The sequence below is a fragment of the Chiloscyllium plagiosum genome, unplaced genomic scaffold (assembly GCF_037043375.1).
Source record: "Chiloscyllium plagiosum isolate Xiang-an unplaced genomic scaffold, Cpla_swu_hap1 HiC_scaffold_12, whole genome shotgun sequence".
In the NCBI taxonomy this organism is placed as follows: Eukaryota; Metazoa; Chordata; class Chondrichthyes; order Orectolobiformes; family Hemiscylliidae; genus Chiloscyllium; species Chiloscyllium plagiosum.
The window spans coordinates 64,136,000-64,152,447 of record NW_028270150.1 but is presented as its reverse complement, the minus strand read 5'-3'; positions in this window follow the sequence as shown (position 1 = coordinate 64,152,447).

Genomic DNA, 16,448 nt, shown 5'->3' with positions numbered 1-16,448 from the left:
TTTCCATTTGCCTTAAGCGTTTATTCAATTAATGTTTTCTTCCACAGCGACTCCAATGCTGCTTTTACAATTTGCAATTCTACTATGCTGCATACATTAGAAAATGCATGAATGATAAATAGATATGTAAGGAAGATACTCTGTAGAGATTAACATTATTTTTACAGAATGTCAGGGCAGAAATTTGCCCTTGGGACCCCAGCACTGGGGTCAAATAAGGGTCACAATCTGAGGCTGTTTGAGAGAAACAGGTACTGGGCAATAACTTCCTCTGGGCTGGTGATCAGGAGGCAGGATCACAATTCAATTAAATGTGCCAGCCCAGCACATGAAGCTGGAGAGTCAATGGGGCACTGCCAGCTTAGAAGCAGTAGGCTATTCTGATAGGATCCCTATAGTGTGGAAACAGGCCCTTCAGCCTAACAAGTCCACACCAATCCTCCAAAGAATAACCCACCCAGACCCATTCCCTATTTTATTATCCTATATTTACCCCTGACTAATGCACCGAACCAACACATCCCTGAACATTATGGGCAATTTAGCGCAGCCATTTCACGTAACCTGCACATCTTTGGATTGTGGGAGAAAACCAAAGCACCCAGAGGAAACCCATGCAGACACTAGAAAATGTGTAAACTCCACACAGACAGTCACCCAAAGCTGGAATTGAACCCAGATCACAGGTACTGTAAGGCACCAGTGCTAACCACTGAGCCACTGTGTCACCCTTAAGTGGAGAGAGAGAGGGAGAGAGTGAGGGAGCCTCAAGCTGGACACACTGTCTTTCCAGTTCTTTAATTTGAGATGAAAATAGACAGCACACAGGCCACTAGGAGTGGGAGCATCCCCACTAGGTGGCCTCAACCTGCAACTGGAGCCAGGCAGAAAGGCTTGCTACAAAACTTTTATGTAATGGTGGCTTCTCAGTCAGTCATCAGGTGGCCAACTCCAAGCTGACTTAGGCCCTTACACCTCCAGAAGCCCCGAGGCTAACTGGAAAATTCTCTCCACCTTCAAAAATTGGCTCTTAATTCCCTTTTAATAAACCACCACTTGCTGTTCCCTGTGCTGTGAATAGGTTTGGATACTGCTATGCCATGACATTGGTGGAAGAAGCAGTCAGTGGACATCCCTGTAGTCAGCTTTGATGGGAGATGAAGCACTGCTGTGTCAAGACAAATACGAGGTTGCCCAACATTTGGTTGCTCACCTTCTACAAGGAAAGGATCCTGACCATGACGTCCCTGAATTGGACTGATCGTGTCCAAATCCTGAAACTGATAATGCAAGTTGTTCTTGACTTATTGCACCAGTACCAGTTGCCTGACTGAGGATTACTTCCATTAGATTTTGAGATATGGCTATGTGGTGAAGCATATACAGTACATTTGGTGAACTTGCTCTTGATGTGATGGTGAGCTGTGAGCTTGCTCTTGATGCAGGTGTAATGTTGCTGTAGCACAGTGATGTACAGCAGCATGTCCACTCCTTGATTGATAACTGTTGCCAACCATGTCAAGCTGCCTGGCTTTGTATCTTGGCTAAAAAGGCAAGACAAGGTAGAAGCACTGTAAGAATAAGGTAGGGATGCTGTGAGTATTGAAGTAGACACAATGTAAGCATGCACTAAAAAAGAACAAGCAAGAATCCTCGAGATATGCTCTGGTCTGAACCATGAACTGGGTGCCCCTCCTTGCGGACAAAATGTCCTTGCAGCAGTGATTCCAGTGCAATCTAAAGTGCAGCACTGAACTTTTGAACTGTGCAGTAAGTGGACCAGAGATACACCATGATCATATGATGAGGCTAACACATGTTGGATACCAACGTCTGTCAATGTGGATGCGTGCAGTCACTACCTATGGAATGTAACCTGAGAATTTGCAGAGGTTATAGAAAAGGGATAATGCGGAGGTTATAGAAAGGAAGAAAGTTTGACCAAACATCACCACAAGGGAAAAAGTACTGAGCAAACTATTGGGATTAAAGGCAGACAAATCCCCAGTGCCTGAATGCCCACCTCCAAGTGTCAGAAAGGAAGTGGCAGCAGAGATCATGGATCCACTGATTATAATATGCCAAAATTCCCCAATTCCAGAAAGGTTCCAGTGGATTGGGGAAGTGGTAATGTAGCATCCTTATTCAAACAGGGAGGGGGGCAGAATGTATGAAATGACAGGCTTGTTAGTTTAACATGCAATACGGAGAAATTGTTGAAATTCATTATTAAAATAGTAATAACAGAATATTTGGAAAGTCAAAATACAATCCATCAGAGCCAGCATGGTTTTATGAAGAATAAATCATGTTTAATTAATTTGCTGGAGCTCTTCGAAAATATAACAAGCAATGTGGACAATAGGGATCCTGTAGATGCAGGAAATTTGCATTTCCAAAAGGCGTTTGATAAGGCCCACACAAAAGGTTAATTCCCCGAGTAAGGTGACATAGGGTTGAGGGTAATTTATTAGCTAGGATAGAAGATTAGCTATTCAATAGAAAGCAGAGAGTTGGATAAATATGTCTTTTTCTGGTTGACAAGATGTAACTAGTGGTTGACTACAGGCTTTGGTCATCTAATCATAGAGTCGTATAACACAAAAACAGATCCTTCAGACTAATTATCCATGCTGACCAGATATCCCAATCTGACCTCGTCCCATTTGTCAGCATTTAGTCCATATCACTCTAAACCCTTCTCATTCATATATCTATACATATAATTGTTACTGTCTCCACCACTTTATCTGGCAGTTTGTTCCATACACACACCACTCTCTGCATGAAAACGTGAACCTTCATACCAATCTATTTATTGGATGTGGGTTAGAAAGTACTAAAGCCAAATTTGCCAATGGAGCCAATAGGTGGGGAAGTAAATGAAAGGAGATCTTTTTGTAATATGTAAATGCTAAAGGAGATTGACAAAGCAAATGTAGAAAGGATGTTTCTTCATGTTGGGCTACCTAGAATGACAGCACGTAGGTTTGGGATAAGGGACTGAAGATTTAAAAGAGTGATAAGGAGAAATTACTTCTCTCACAGGAATTCACTATCCACTACCATCGGCTGCGAGAAATTGAGTAAATGTAAGGAAGAGATGGATAGATTTTTAGTTAGTAATAGGTTCAAGGATATGAAGAGTGGGCAGGAAGTGGATTTAAGGCTGAGATGAGATCAACCATGGTCTTAATAAATGGTGGAGCAGTCTCAAGGAGCTGAATGGCCTATTCGTGCTCCTAATATTTATTTTCTTATGTTGGTGTTGGGTATCCAAAACGGAAGTTCAAAAGACCAAATGGTGAGCTGGAATCACCAGGTAAATGCTTTGACTTTCATGTTGGGAATTCTGGGTGTCTAGTTTCTGTTTAACTTGTGGGAAAATGGAAAGCTGCATAGTGATGTGGCAAAATTATGTACTGTTGAGGCTGTTAATGAGTGATATTCCATGTGATTAGGCAATCGCTGTTCATTTGCAAGAAACTCATCTCAATTTTCAACACTAGTTTGCAAAATGAAATTTTTCCTCTCTTTTTGATTGACAATTGAGTATAACTAGAGAGCATAGGTTTAGGGTGAGAGGGGAAAGATATAAAAGAGACTTAAGGGGCAACTTTTTCACACAGAGGGTGGTACGTGTATGGAATGAACAATTGTAACATTTAAGATGCATTTGGATGGGTACATGAATAGAAAGGGTTTGGAGGAATATGGGCTGGGTGCTGGCAGGTGGGACTAGATTGGGTTGGGATATGTGGTCGGCATGGACAGGTTGAACTGAAGGGTCTGTTTCCATGCTGTACATCTCTATGACTTTAAGCATTATGTTTTGTGCATCACCTTGAGTCTAGTATGATTCTTCTTCAGAACTGAAAAAGAATCAGACTGGATGTGAAAAATGGATTCTCTCTCCATAGATGCTGCCAGAACTGTTGAGTTTCTCCAGCATTTTGTGTTTGTTTCAGACTTTCAGCATCTACATTTTTTTGTTTTAAGTCTGAAAAAGCTTGTTTTTACAGTTTATACATGATGTGACAAATTATCATGTAATTATGCAGCCATCTGAGCCCCAAACTCCACTTACTGCATTTATAAAACACTTTAGGAATAAGCAACATTTGAGATCCTTGCTGGGCCTCTGTCCTAAATTTCCCAAATCTTTCACCATGGCCCATGACATACAGGGGCTGGGATGTTTATGACCATGAAATGTTAATAACAACTCTGTAGTAAAACCCAAAATAGTTAAACTCATCAAAAAAAAAACTACCATTGTAACATTAGTTTATCTTCTCAAATTTAGTACCAGGTCCTTATTTGGTACTGAGCCAGGTAAATGCCCTATTTATGGGAACCCAAGTATGGTAAAGCACAAATTTTCTGGGGTTTCACACAAAGCTTGTAATGATGAATGATAATGACCTTCCGTCCATCAACAGGCCAGAAGTATGAATGCTTACCATTGATTGAAAAATGTTCAGTGCCGTTCGTGCCTTCATGACTCCTCAGATATTGAAGCAGTGCATGCTCAAATGCAACAAGATCTGCACAACATTCAGGCTTAGGCTGACAAGTGGCAAGTAACATTCATGTCACACAAATGCCACTAAATAACCATCTCCAATAATCACAATCTAATCATCACCCCTAAACATGCAATGGTGCTACCATCATTGAATCTCCCACTATCAATATCCTGGGGGGTCACCATTAACTAGAAATGCAACTGAACTCAACTTATAATACAGTGGCTACAAAAACAGGTCAGAGACTTGGAATAGTGTGGCAAGTAACTCACCTCCTTACTCCCCAGACCCTGAACACCATCTCAAAGGCACAAGTTAAGACTGTGATGAATGCAGCTCCAACAACAGTCAAGAAACTTGACACTATCAAGGAAAAAGCAGCCCACTTGATTGGCATCACATCCACAAGCATTTACTTCCTCCATTGCGAACACTAGGTACATACTGCTGCTACCATTTACAAGATGCACTGCATAAATTCACCAAAGATCCTGAGACAGCACGTTCCAAACCCATGACCACTTGCATCCAGAAGGACATGGGCAATAGATTCTTGCAAACAACACTATCTGAAAGTCCCGCCCCAAGCTACTCACAATCCTGACTCAGAAATATATCACCATTCTTTCATTTTCACTGGGTCAAAATCATGGAGTTCCCTCCCTAACAGCATTGCGGGTCTACCTCCAGTACTTAGACTGCAGAAGTTCAAGAAGGCAGCTCACCACCAGTTTCTCAATTAGGGATGGGCAATAAATGCTAGCCGGATAATGCCGCCCACATTTCATGATTGAATAATAGAAAAAAGCCTTCAGCAAATAACTATGGTAGGTTGATCTTACAACACAATCAGGTGTCTTTAACAGCCAGTGTGCATCCATATAAAATGGAGCTTTACATAATGTTGTTCTTAAAGATATGTGACAATTTAATATTGCCCTCAAAATTCTATTTTCTTGTTGATTTACACATGAGCATATGTATTTTCGTTTGGGCATCACCTTGAATCCAGTATCATTTTTCTTCAGAACTGAAGCTCAGCTCTGAAGAGATGTCATTCTGGATGTGAAAAGTTAACTTGGATTATCTCTCCACAAATGCTACCAGAACTGTTGTGTTTCTCCGACATTGTGTTTATTTCCAGCATTTACAGTATTTTGTTTTTATTTGTAAGTCTGAAAAAGCTTGATTTTACAATTTATACATCATATGACAGTTTATGCAGAATTATGCAGCCATCTCATTCCCAAACTGAATGTATTGCATTGACACAACAGCTAAGGAATGAGCAACATTCAGTCCCTATGCAACTGAATGACTTTCAGTGATATTGGAGCAAATACTTCTGATATTCATTTGCACACATGTTTATTACTCTTCGTTTCTCAAGCACAGTCCAAATTGACACCAGATAAATGACAGATAAAGTTTGAGAAAAGTGCTTTCAGGATCAGAAGCTGAGCAAATGTTAGCATTCACGTTTCTTATAGATTCCCTATCCATGGCTGTGGATGTTATCCCACAATCAACCAGATTCTTAAAAGTTACCAATGAGACATAACCACAGTAGCCAGTATTCAGTCTGTTAATACATAGAATGAGTGACAGATGTTTGTTGGGTGTAAGAAAAAACTTGGCTACTTTGACGAGGAATTATCAGACAAGAACAATGTTATTACATTTTCGCTAGAACAACATTGAAAATCTTCAGAATATACTTTTAAATTATTTCAATAAGGCACTTGAAGGTGTATTGAACTGAAACCATCACACAAATCTGCAGACATGCTTGATATTATGTTTTGATTTTTGCTTTGGATGTTCTTCTCATACTCAGCAGCTCAGCCAACTCCTGCACAGTTCACATGCAACAAGGATCCAATCCTGACAATAACCCTTCAGTTTTACTTCTGAAGGAAACATGATTTACCGATGTTTAGAGTGCTAGAATACTTCAATAACTGAGCTTTCTGGATTTTCTTTCACAGAAATATCTTCACATCTTCAATAGATTAGAGTGGTGCTGGAAAAGCACAGCAGGTCGGGCAGCATCCGAGGAGTAGGAAAATCGACGTTTCGGGCAAAAGACCTTCATGAGGACTGAAGGCAGGGAGCCTTCAGGGTGGAGAGGACCACCCTGGAGACTCCCTGCCCTCAGTCCTTATGAAGGGCTTTTGCCCGAAATGTCGATTTTCCTACTCCTCGGATGCTGCCTGACCTGCTGTGCTTTTCCAGCACCACTCTAATCTAGACTTGGATTTCCAGCATCTGTCCTCACTTTTGCCTTCACATCTTCAATATCCAACTGCATTAGTGAGTCCAGGAATCAAATAATCATGAGTGCAAATTGGTTACTGGTTATATCACACACCTTTATTATTGTCATTCCCTTCACTGGACTAAAGCTCAGGATTAAATTGTCAAATAGATTTACAAATCAGCCAAATAAATATGAATAGATGCAATTTTACACTGGAATTTCAATAATTGCTGATGTAATCATCAATAGTTGCAGTTATTTCATTTAAAGCTGATGAAAGTTGAACCAGATACAGGACTAAATTCTCCTGTTCATGGATTGGTGATACTGTAAGGATATTATCTATGTCATGTGAGTTAGTGCTGGAAGTGTGGGGCATTGCAGTGAGTAATGTGTGCAAAAGGGTACAAGGTCTTTTTTTCAGAGGAGTATGTTAATATTGCTCATTGAAAATAAAAATAACCTAAATTGGAAGTAAATTATTTTGGTAGCTGACCAGTTAAAAATATCAGATGGCGTATCTATTAAGTAGAGGACTGGGGAGGTGGAGTTAACCAGCACTGGTACATAACAGACCAACCATGAATTGCAGCTTTTTCACACCTTGATGATTTGCATTTTCACTGAAGTAATTTCAGTGATTTGCTTTCATTATTGTTTTGGAATAGTCCTGTATGGACATGATCTCTTTTACAAGGTTATTATTTCAAAACAAGTTTGAGGGAACAGCTTGTGGATTCCTGCAATAGAGTCATAGAGGCATAGAGATGTGCAACACGCAAACAGATCCTTCGGTCCAACTCATCCATGTCGACCAGATATTCTAAACTAATCTAGTCCCATCTGCCAGCACCTGTCCCATATCCCTCGAAACCTTTCCTATTCATATACCCATCCAGATGCCTTTTAAATGTTGTAATTGCACCAGCTTCCACCACTTCCTCTGGCAGCTGAGGTGGACTCCGCCACCCCAGAGAAAAGATCTTGTCTATTTACCCTACCCATGCTCCTCATGATTTTATAAACGTCTATAAGGTCACCCTCACTTTCCAATGCTCTGGGAAAACAACCCAAAACAATTCAGCATTTCCCTATAGCTCAAAGCCTCCAAACCTGGCAACATATTTGTAAATCTTTTCTGAACCCTTTCAAGTTTCACAACATCCTTCTGATAGGCGGGAGATTGGAATTGCATACAATATTCCAAAAGTGGCCTTACCAATACCCTAAACAGCTGCAACATAACCTTTGAACACCTATAATCAATGCTCTGTATTATCCTATCTACCTGCAACTCCACTTTCAAGGAGCTATGAACCTGCACTCCAAAGTCTCTTTGTTCAGCAACATTCCTCAGGACCTTACCATTAAGTGCACAAATCCTGCCCTGATTTGCCTTTCCAAAATGCAACACCTCACATTTATCTAAATTAAACTCCATCTGCCACTCCTTAGCCCATTTCCCATCTGATCAAGATCCCATTGTATTCTTCGCTGTGCACTACACCTCTAATTTTGGTGTCATCTGCAAAATTACTAACTGTACCCCCTATGGACACATCCAAATCATATAAAGCAGTGGGCCCAGTACCAATGCTTGTGGTACACCACTGGTCACAGGACTCCAATCTGAAAGGCAACCTTCCACCACCACTCTCTGTCTTCTACCTTCCAGTCAGTTCTGCATCTAAATGGCTAGTCCTCCCTGCATTCCATGTGATCTAATCAGTCACCAATAACATCATGTCTACCACAGTCTCAATGCTACCCATGACAAAGGAATCCCAAAGTTTGGCCTGCCAGAACTCAGCCAAGGCAGACAGAAGGTTGCTCCGAAATGGGCTCTGGCCTGATAAAACCGAACTAAGTGAAGTCATGGTATATCTAAGTTAAGGCCTAGTGTGTAGACATTCCAGTTAACTCTCTTTCAACATATGTCAGAAGGTTTTCAAGACTTTTAAACAGTAAAACATTGAACTGTTAATAAAGTACTTTTCAGGTGTAGCCACTCTTCTATTGAAGACAGAAACTAAAGAAGCACTTCTCAATAAAATAAAGAAGTGACACACTGCTGTATGCCTGTGAGTGCGAGCCTCCAAAAGATATCTGTCATACAATGTGTAGGGTAATGATTTTGGCATGGTATGCCACTGTGCCAATTTTCATGTCTCTAACTCAGCAGACAATTGTGCAAGACATGCAGTCATCACACCACGGGAAGCAAGGTACCATAGAAGTTACAGTTCTTTTTGTAATTTGGGGCCGAATACATCTATATTTCCTAAAGTTAAAAGTTGCCACCTACACTTCACAATGCACCTGGGTGAAATATGACCAAACCATGTTTCCCTTTCAGGGTCTCTGGTTAGCTCAGATCTAGACTTGACTATCCTGAACAACATGGATTGCCCTAATTATCGTGAAATGACCCAGTGCTAGTCAGGACATCCCAATAACGCAGAGAGGGTTTTCATCCCTTTATTTTTATCTTGTTCCAATGCAAAGTATTAGTAAAAAACTGCTAAATTTCCTTTGTGTCTAGAATTTAGAGTTCACTGCTGGAAGATAATCAACTTCTAATTCCAATATTCACCCAGACTCTGATTCAAATCCTCTTGCGAGTGCTCATATATACAACCACCTGCCGAAGAAGCAGTGCTGCAAAAGCTAGTGTTTCCACTAAACCTGTTGGACGATAACCAGGTGTTGTGCGATTTTTAAATTCATATATAGTGATATTGGAGCCACATGGTTACTCCGTGTTATCTTATAGGTTGTTGGCTTCAGGTCCATCTCATGACAGGAAGACGAGAGGAAGAAAAGAAGTAAAAATGTCACAGAAACACCAAAAGTGCAAAAATATTGGAGCTCTTGCATTTTGTTGGATTCCTCTTGTTTAAGTTTCTTCAAAAATCTGCATAGTCAATTAAACTACTTTTCAATTGAACTTGGACTGCATTCTGCACTGCATAAAATTTTATAAAAGAAAGATATATGTTTTATAGAATTTTCCACAAGAAGAGATATGGTGTGCTTTGGGAAAATAATGGTACTGCATGCTGTGAGTGACTCAGCTCATATATTACCCAACTGTACACTGCATTACTGTTAAATATTTATGCAGCCCATTACATTATATGGACACCCAATCATCTGGTAGAACTGATAAAATTGGTTTTATTTCAAGTGGCAGACTAGACAGCACAGTTACTAATTAATACTTAATTTATTTTCAAGTTGTCTCATTAAGACATTTGATAGCACTTTCCATTTCACTTTGGCAAAATAAATGTAAAATGTGCATGTCCTTCAAGGCTCCTTACTTCATTCCACATTAAACTTCCAATCAAAATCACAAGCATGACATTATCCCCAGGATCTGAGGAATAAAAAAGCCCTTATCACTCCTAATGGGAGGTCATGAGAACAATTTATTTTGCTTCCAAACAATTATTTATTTCAGTTTTGTTTCCTATTTTGTGAATGCCAATATAACTCTAAAACTATTAATACAGTTCCACACTTTGGTCTGTGTGACCTTTAGTGTGTGTGGTTCATCTGCAACATGATCAATATTTTATACTCTCTTGTACACAAAAAAGTCCTGCAATGTGTAGTTTTCAGAAATGATAACCAGCAATTGTAGCTTCCATTAATACTACTGTAGTCTTTTCTGAACAACAGCCCACCTTCCCAGATTAAAAATGTTCAGTAAATGTCAACTAAAGCAGGAGCACCTGCTGAGAAAATATATTCAGATTCTTTTTCACAGGCTGTCAAGATTTTTCAAATCTGATTTTACATAAGGAGTAACATTTGCTGTTACATTTCATAATCCATTATATCTGTGCATAATTGAGGGAGAATAGACAGAGGTGCAAGTCTTTCAAATACGGCATTAATCTGTGACCATGGAAAAAAATAGAAGGTTCTGCCAAAGTGTGGTAACAAGAAACAAAATACTCATGCATTGCCATGAATGGGAAAACCTAGGATTTGTTGTGTTTACTAGGCACCTGAGCAATCATCCAGTGGGCTTTTAGGTGGATCACCTTCTGGGTAGCAATTTTCAACTGCTTGATGATGCAGTCAGAGGCAGCTAGTCACTGGGAGTAGGAGGGGTATTTTCAACACTGAGGCTGCAGTTAGTAATAGCAACACCAAAACCCAGAAGCAGCTGGCAAGATAGATGACCTTTCCGAGCAGAGAATTTATGGGGCAATTGTGGGTGACGTTGTTGGGCTCTGAGGCAAGACAGAGCATTAGCTTACAATCACCACTCCTTTGTCGTAGTCTGTGTCTTGGATCATCCCTACATTGAGGTAGATTGAAGCCACCATCCAACCAGGCAGGCAGACCACACCATCTGGCTAGCTGTAAAGAATATCAGTGCTATCGCCTGCTAGGAACAAAGTCACTTGCAGCAATGATGCCAAGGCACCATGAATGATAATGAATTGACAGCATCAGGGCCTCAATTAGTGGTCAGATAGGAAGCTGAAGGCTGGGCCTTTCCACCCAGAACTCATTTACCAAAGGTAACTGTAGCTACCCAATGTCAGCAGCCTGATTATCGTCCCCTCCTACCACCTTCCCTGCTATTTCCAGAAAGAGGAAGATTTTGCCATATGTCTGCCCACTAATGGAAAAGCAGCAAGGGATTTTGACCAATATTTATCTTCTAACCAGCATCTTGAAAGCATTTATATGATACTGATCTCGCTACTGTTTCTGGCTTCTTGCCATGTACAAAAAGACAATCATGCTTCCCACATTCAGAGAAGCATCTAGTAACTTTAGAGTGCTTTTTGATGTCCTCAGATCATGAAAGGCATTATGTCAAGGAACATTATTCTTTCTAAGTAAAATACAACTGTTCTGACTGCAAAACTAGTAATTAATTTTTAATACTGAGCCTTAATTTGATGCTGTGCTGAAGTTTAGAGAAATGTGGTTTTACAGAAAAAATTCACGTGCAACTTCAGATTGTTCAATCACTATTTATGTAAATCTCAACCATGATAAATTTCTTATTTCAGTAAGTGCGAGTTATTGAAATGGAAACTACTTCAACATCACATGTATCCGGGATGAAGGAAAGATTTGTTGCATCAGCTGGCAAAATAAGTGTGTCTTCCAATAATAAAAAATCCCACAGATGTTTGGCTGAAGCCACATAAAGCGATTTCAAACACCCTTGGACAAATCTTCAAAACTTTAAAAGTGTTATCAAATTGATAAACGTTGAAAAATGATAACCAATTCATCAGCATTACCACATCATTTTCCTGAACCTTTGTCATAGTTCCTACACATTTTACTTCAAAAATTCCAGCTCAGCTCATTCACACTATGATTAGAACAATGAGGCTACAGGCTGCCTTAGAAATGTGTCATCAGGTCCGAGTCCTAACGCTTGCTCTCTGGTCTTGTAGAGACAATGCAAAGTTGGGACATTGTAAAAGATTTGCTACCCTTCAGAATCTCAGGTTTCATTTCTAATTAAGTTTCCTGAGTAAACAATTTTGGTTTTTTCCTTGCTCACCAATGGAAACAGAAAAGTAAGAAGTGGCTTGTTTTACTTAATGAAATGGGAGATCTGGATTTGAAAGTTTACAATAGGGTACCTTGGCAATATATATTACAGACAGCTTGTCGTAAGCACCAGTGTACAGCTTTATTTCTAACTCAAAGCAGTTTTCAATGAAGACAACTTTCATTACTCAGTTACAGTACAGAAATAAAGGAAAAATGAAAAGGTCTTGTTCTGCCTCTGGTTCAGAACATCCAGGTTCAAGTCAGATCACAGAACTGGATGACTGAGAATTTTGCTTGGAAAATGTGGCCAAAAAGCATGATATCATCTGGCAAATCCTTCCAATATTTACCAATGGCAAGAACTATGAGAGACAGGGTGTCTGGTCAACCATGTTTGGAAATAAATTACAAGTCCCTCCCATTATGACCCATAGATCCGGCCAATATATGTATGTGAAAGTACATGTTGCCACAAATACTTGGAAATTTGGGGCAGTTGCTTCAATTGACTGGATAGCCAGTGTACATTAAATTGATGCCATGACTACAGGATTCAATCCCTGTGGTGGCTGTATAATTTTGGGACCTGCATCCTTGCCTTTGTATGTTAATGTTTATGGTGCTCTGGGACTTGTGTTCAGGGAGAATAATTAAGAACAATAAGGTAGTGATCTTGCACTATCCACTTATAGGCAAATCAATATTTTTGGAGAAACATGAGAAATAAAACTCATGAATAATGTAAAAGATCTTGTGATCTTTTGGAGGAGAATTCCCCTTTGATAATAATTGATTACATTTGGTTCCAAATCCAGGGCCTTTCCAGATGTTCACTGACAGAGAGGCCAGTAAACAAAGTACTTTTTAAATTTAAGAATAGAAGAAGAAAAAAAAAGTAGCTACAGGCCAGTTAGCGTTATGCCTATTATTGGGAAAATGTTAGAGTTTGTTGTGAAGAATATGATTGCATGGTATTTAGAAATACATAATATAATCAAGCAGAGTCAGCATGGCTTCACAAAGTGGTAATCATCCCTGACAAATTTACTAGAATTCTTTGAGGAGGTGACAAGCAGTATATTTAAAGGAGAAACAATAGATGATTTATATTTGGATTTTCAGAAAGCATTTGAAAGTGACCTAATATGACAAGAGCAGTTGGTGGTTGTGGATGAATATGTATCATGCATCATAGATATACGGTTGTTATCTGGTATGATACTTTTAGAATCTGAATTTTCATCCTGTATGTCAGATGGTTGGTCATGCACACATCAGATGTATTGCCTGTTTTGTTGGGGAGGGTAAAAACAAGGACTGCAGATGCTGGGTACCAGAGTCTAGATTAGAATGGTGCTGGAAAAGCACAGCAGGTCAGGCAGCATCCGAGGAGCATGTTTACTTTTCCTGAGAACTGTGATGTTGCCTGTGATACAGAGAAAAGCTGGTTGATTCTTGATAATACAAAATTCGTTGGAATATATCCTGGCTATCAGTTAATCCACAATGGTAATCTGAGAGAATAATTCTATGGAAGGCTTTTCTAAAAACTTGCACCTTGGAGAATGGTCAATATTGGGTTAGGCATCATCTTTTAGATGTATCACCATATCCTCTTTACACCTGCCCATAGTAATAAACCTGTCTGTACAGAAATTAGTCAGGACATGTGAAAGAAAAATACTGCAGATGCTAGAGATTTGATACAAAAACTAAATGCTGGAGAAAATCAGAAAGTCTGGCAGCATCTGTAAAGAGAGAACAGAGTTAATGTGTTGAAACCAGTGCCTCTTTTTTGGAACATTTGGGGCTCAATGAATGGATGCAATGCAATTTACACATGATGAACACCCTATATGCCAGATGCTGCCACAGCAGAATTCAATAGCTAAAAGGTTAAATGAACTGGCCAAAGCAGTTACCTCAGTTTTTTTTTTGTTTGTGATTGCAGTAATTTGTGCACCTGAACTACAAAGAAACTACAAACAAACGACAAAATTATCTATTATTAAATTCTTTGAATAATTGAGCCCTCATGATAGAAGTGATGCAGTAAATAATATACTTGTGAAAGTCAGAATTAAGCTAGATTGTTCATTTACATAGAAAAAGAGGCTTCCGTCTACTCATTCTACATCTTTTGTTTAACATGGGTGCACTTGTTGCTGATACCTGACATGTTCTTTTCTGAAGTGAGACTACTGCCATAGAACTGAATGAAACCTTGGACAAGCCTATAATACTTCACAGCCAATTATGTGCTCTTCACTGTTATTCATCAAGCTTCTGTATTGGAGCAGAATTCAAAATTTCTTCTTGCAGGACTAAAGTATCGACAGATCTTCCTCTCCACAGTAGAGACATTCCTCAACTTGATGAGAACAAAAGTCTCCTTGCGTAATATGAATCTGATCACTCAATGCCGATTACATCCTTGCTGCTGAATACATCTGTACATAAAATTCAATGTCAGGCTATAAATATTCAGGCTTTCCTTTAAGGATATTGCATGGAATACACAATTAACTTTGCAGCAACCGTTTGTGAAGTTGATGATAAACTATTTGCTCAAATAAAAGAAAATCTCAAGATACTTGAGCTAAAGGCACTAATCAACACAAGACTTTAAAGTTTGTTACAAATCTGAAACCTCTCAAGCAGAAATCAGTGGCATGGTGGCTTATGGAGATCACTGACCTGCAAAGGGTACAGGCAAAGAAAATAACAATATTTTATAATGAAAACACTAGACAACATTTAATCAACACCATATATTGTAATGTATGCTTAACACAGCAAAAAGACAGGCTTGAATTTAAAACATCAATTCCAATATTTATTGGGAGGATATGATATGGCAGATTTAAGTAATTTTATGAATCGCATATTCTGATGTGAAATAATTTGCACATTTAGTGCTGTCGGTCAACAAACACCAAGGTGATCCAAGACCTAGAACTCAATTTATTTTGATAACTTGTTATACATGATAACATTTCCAATCAAAAAAACAACTATTTTGAATTTTATAAATTTATTATGCTGCTTCATGGAACAAAGTTAATATTTTTTCCAACATTACAGTTTTGTTCAATATGTACAATGAATCAGCATTATATTGTAATCCTGTTCTATGTTTCAAATGGGTAATTAAATAAAAAGTATTATTTGTATTTCTATAGCATATTAATGTGTTTCAGAAATGTTTCAAAATATATCAGAAACTGTTGTGGTTCTGTTCACCTGTAGGACAAACAGGAAGACAGCTAACAATCCGCATACATGAACATCAACTAGCCACGAAACGACACGACCAGCTATCCTTAGTAGCCACACACGCAGACAACAAGCAACATGAATTCGACTGGGACAACACTACTATCATAGGGCAAGCCAGACAGAGAACAGCCAGGGAATTCCTAGAGGCATGGCATTCATCCACAAACTCCATCAACAAACACATCGACCTGGACCCAATATACCAACCACTACAGCGGACAGCAGAAACTGACAACCGGAAGCGGCAGGGACAAACCACTATAAACACCGGAGGAAACATCAAAGAAGCGCTTCGCGGGAGGCTCCCAAGCATTGATGATGTCGCCTAGCCAGGGGACGAAACATTTGCAACAAAAACTTCCAGCTCGGCGAACAGAACCACAACAACGAGCACCCGAGCTACAAATCTTCGCACAAACTTTGAATATCAGAAACTGTATTTCTTCATATCATTTAGTTACTGCTATTTCATACACAAACATGTCATATTTTATAACAGAAAGCTCCTATGAATAGGAATGAGATGGGCAGCTAGTTAACCTGTTTTTCATAAGATCGTGTTTGAAGATTTGAAATATTGAGATAATCCTAGCAGCAAAAGGACAAACAAAGCTGACAGTTTCGAACTGACAGACTGTAACCCATGAGATTTCACAGGGTCAATGACAACGTATCAGTTATTTATAATTTGTATGAATGACAAAAGGCAGAAATTTACTGTCCGCTACCCCACAGCTGGTTTATAGATGGAGGAGCTCATAAAATTCTATGGGCTGTCTTCGGATGTCCTCTCACCTACACTTAACTGACCACAATTTTATATGCAGAGGTGTAACATTACT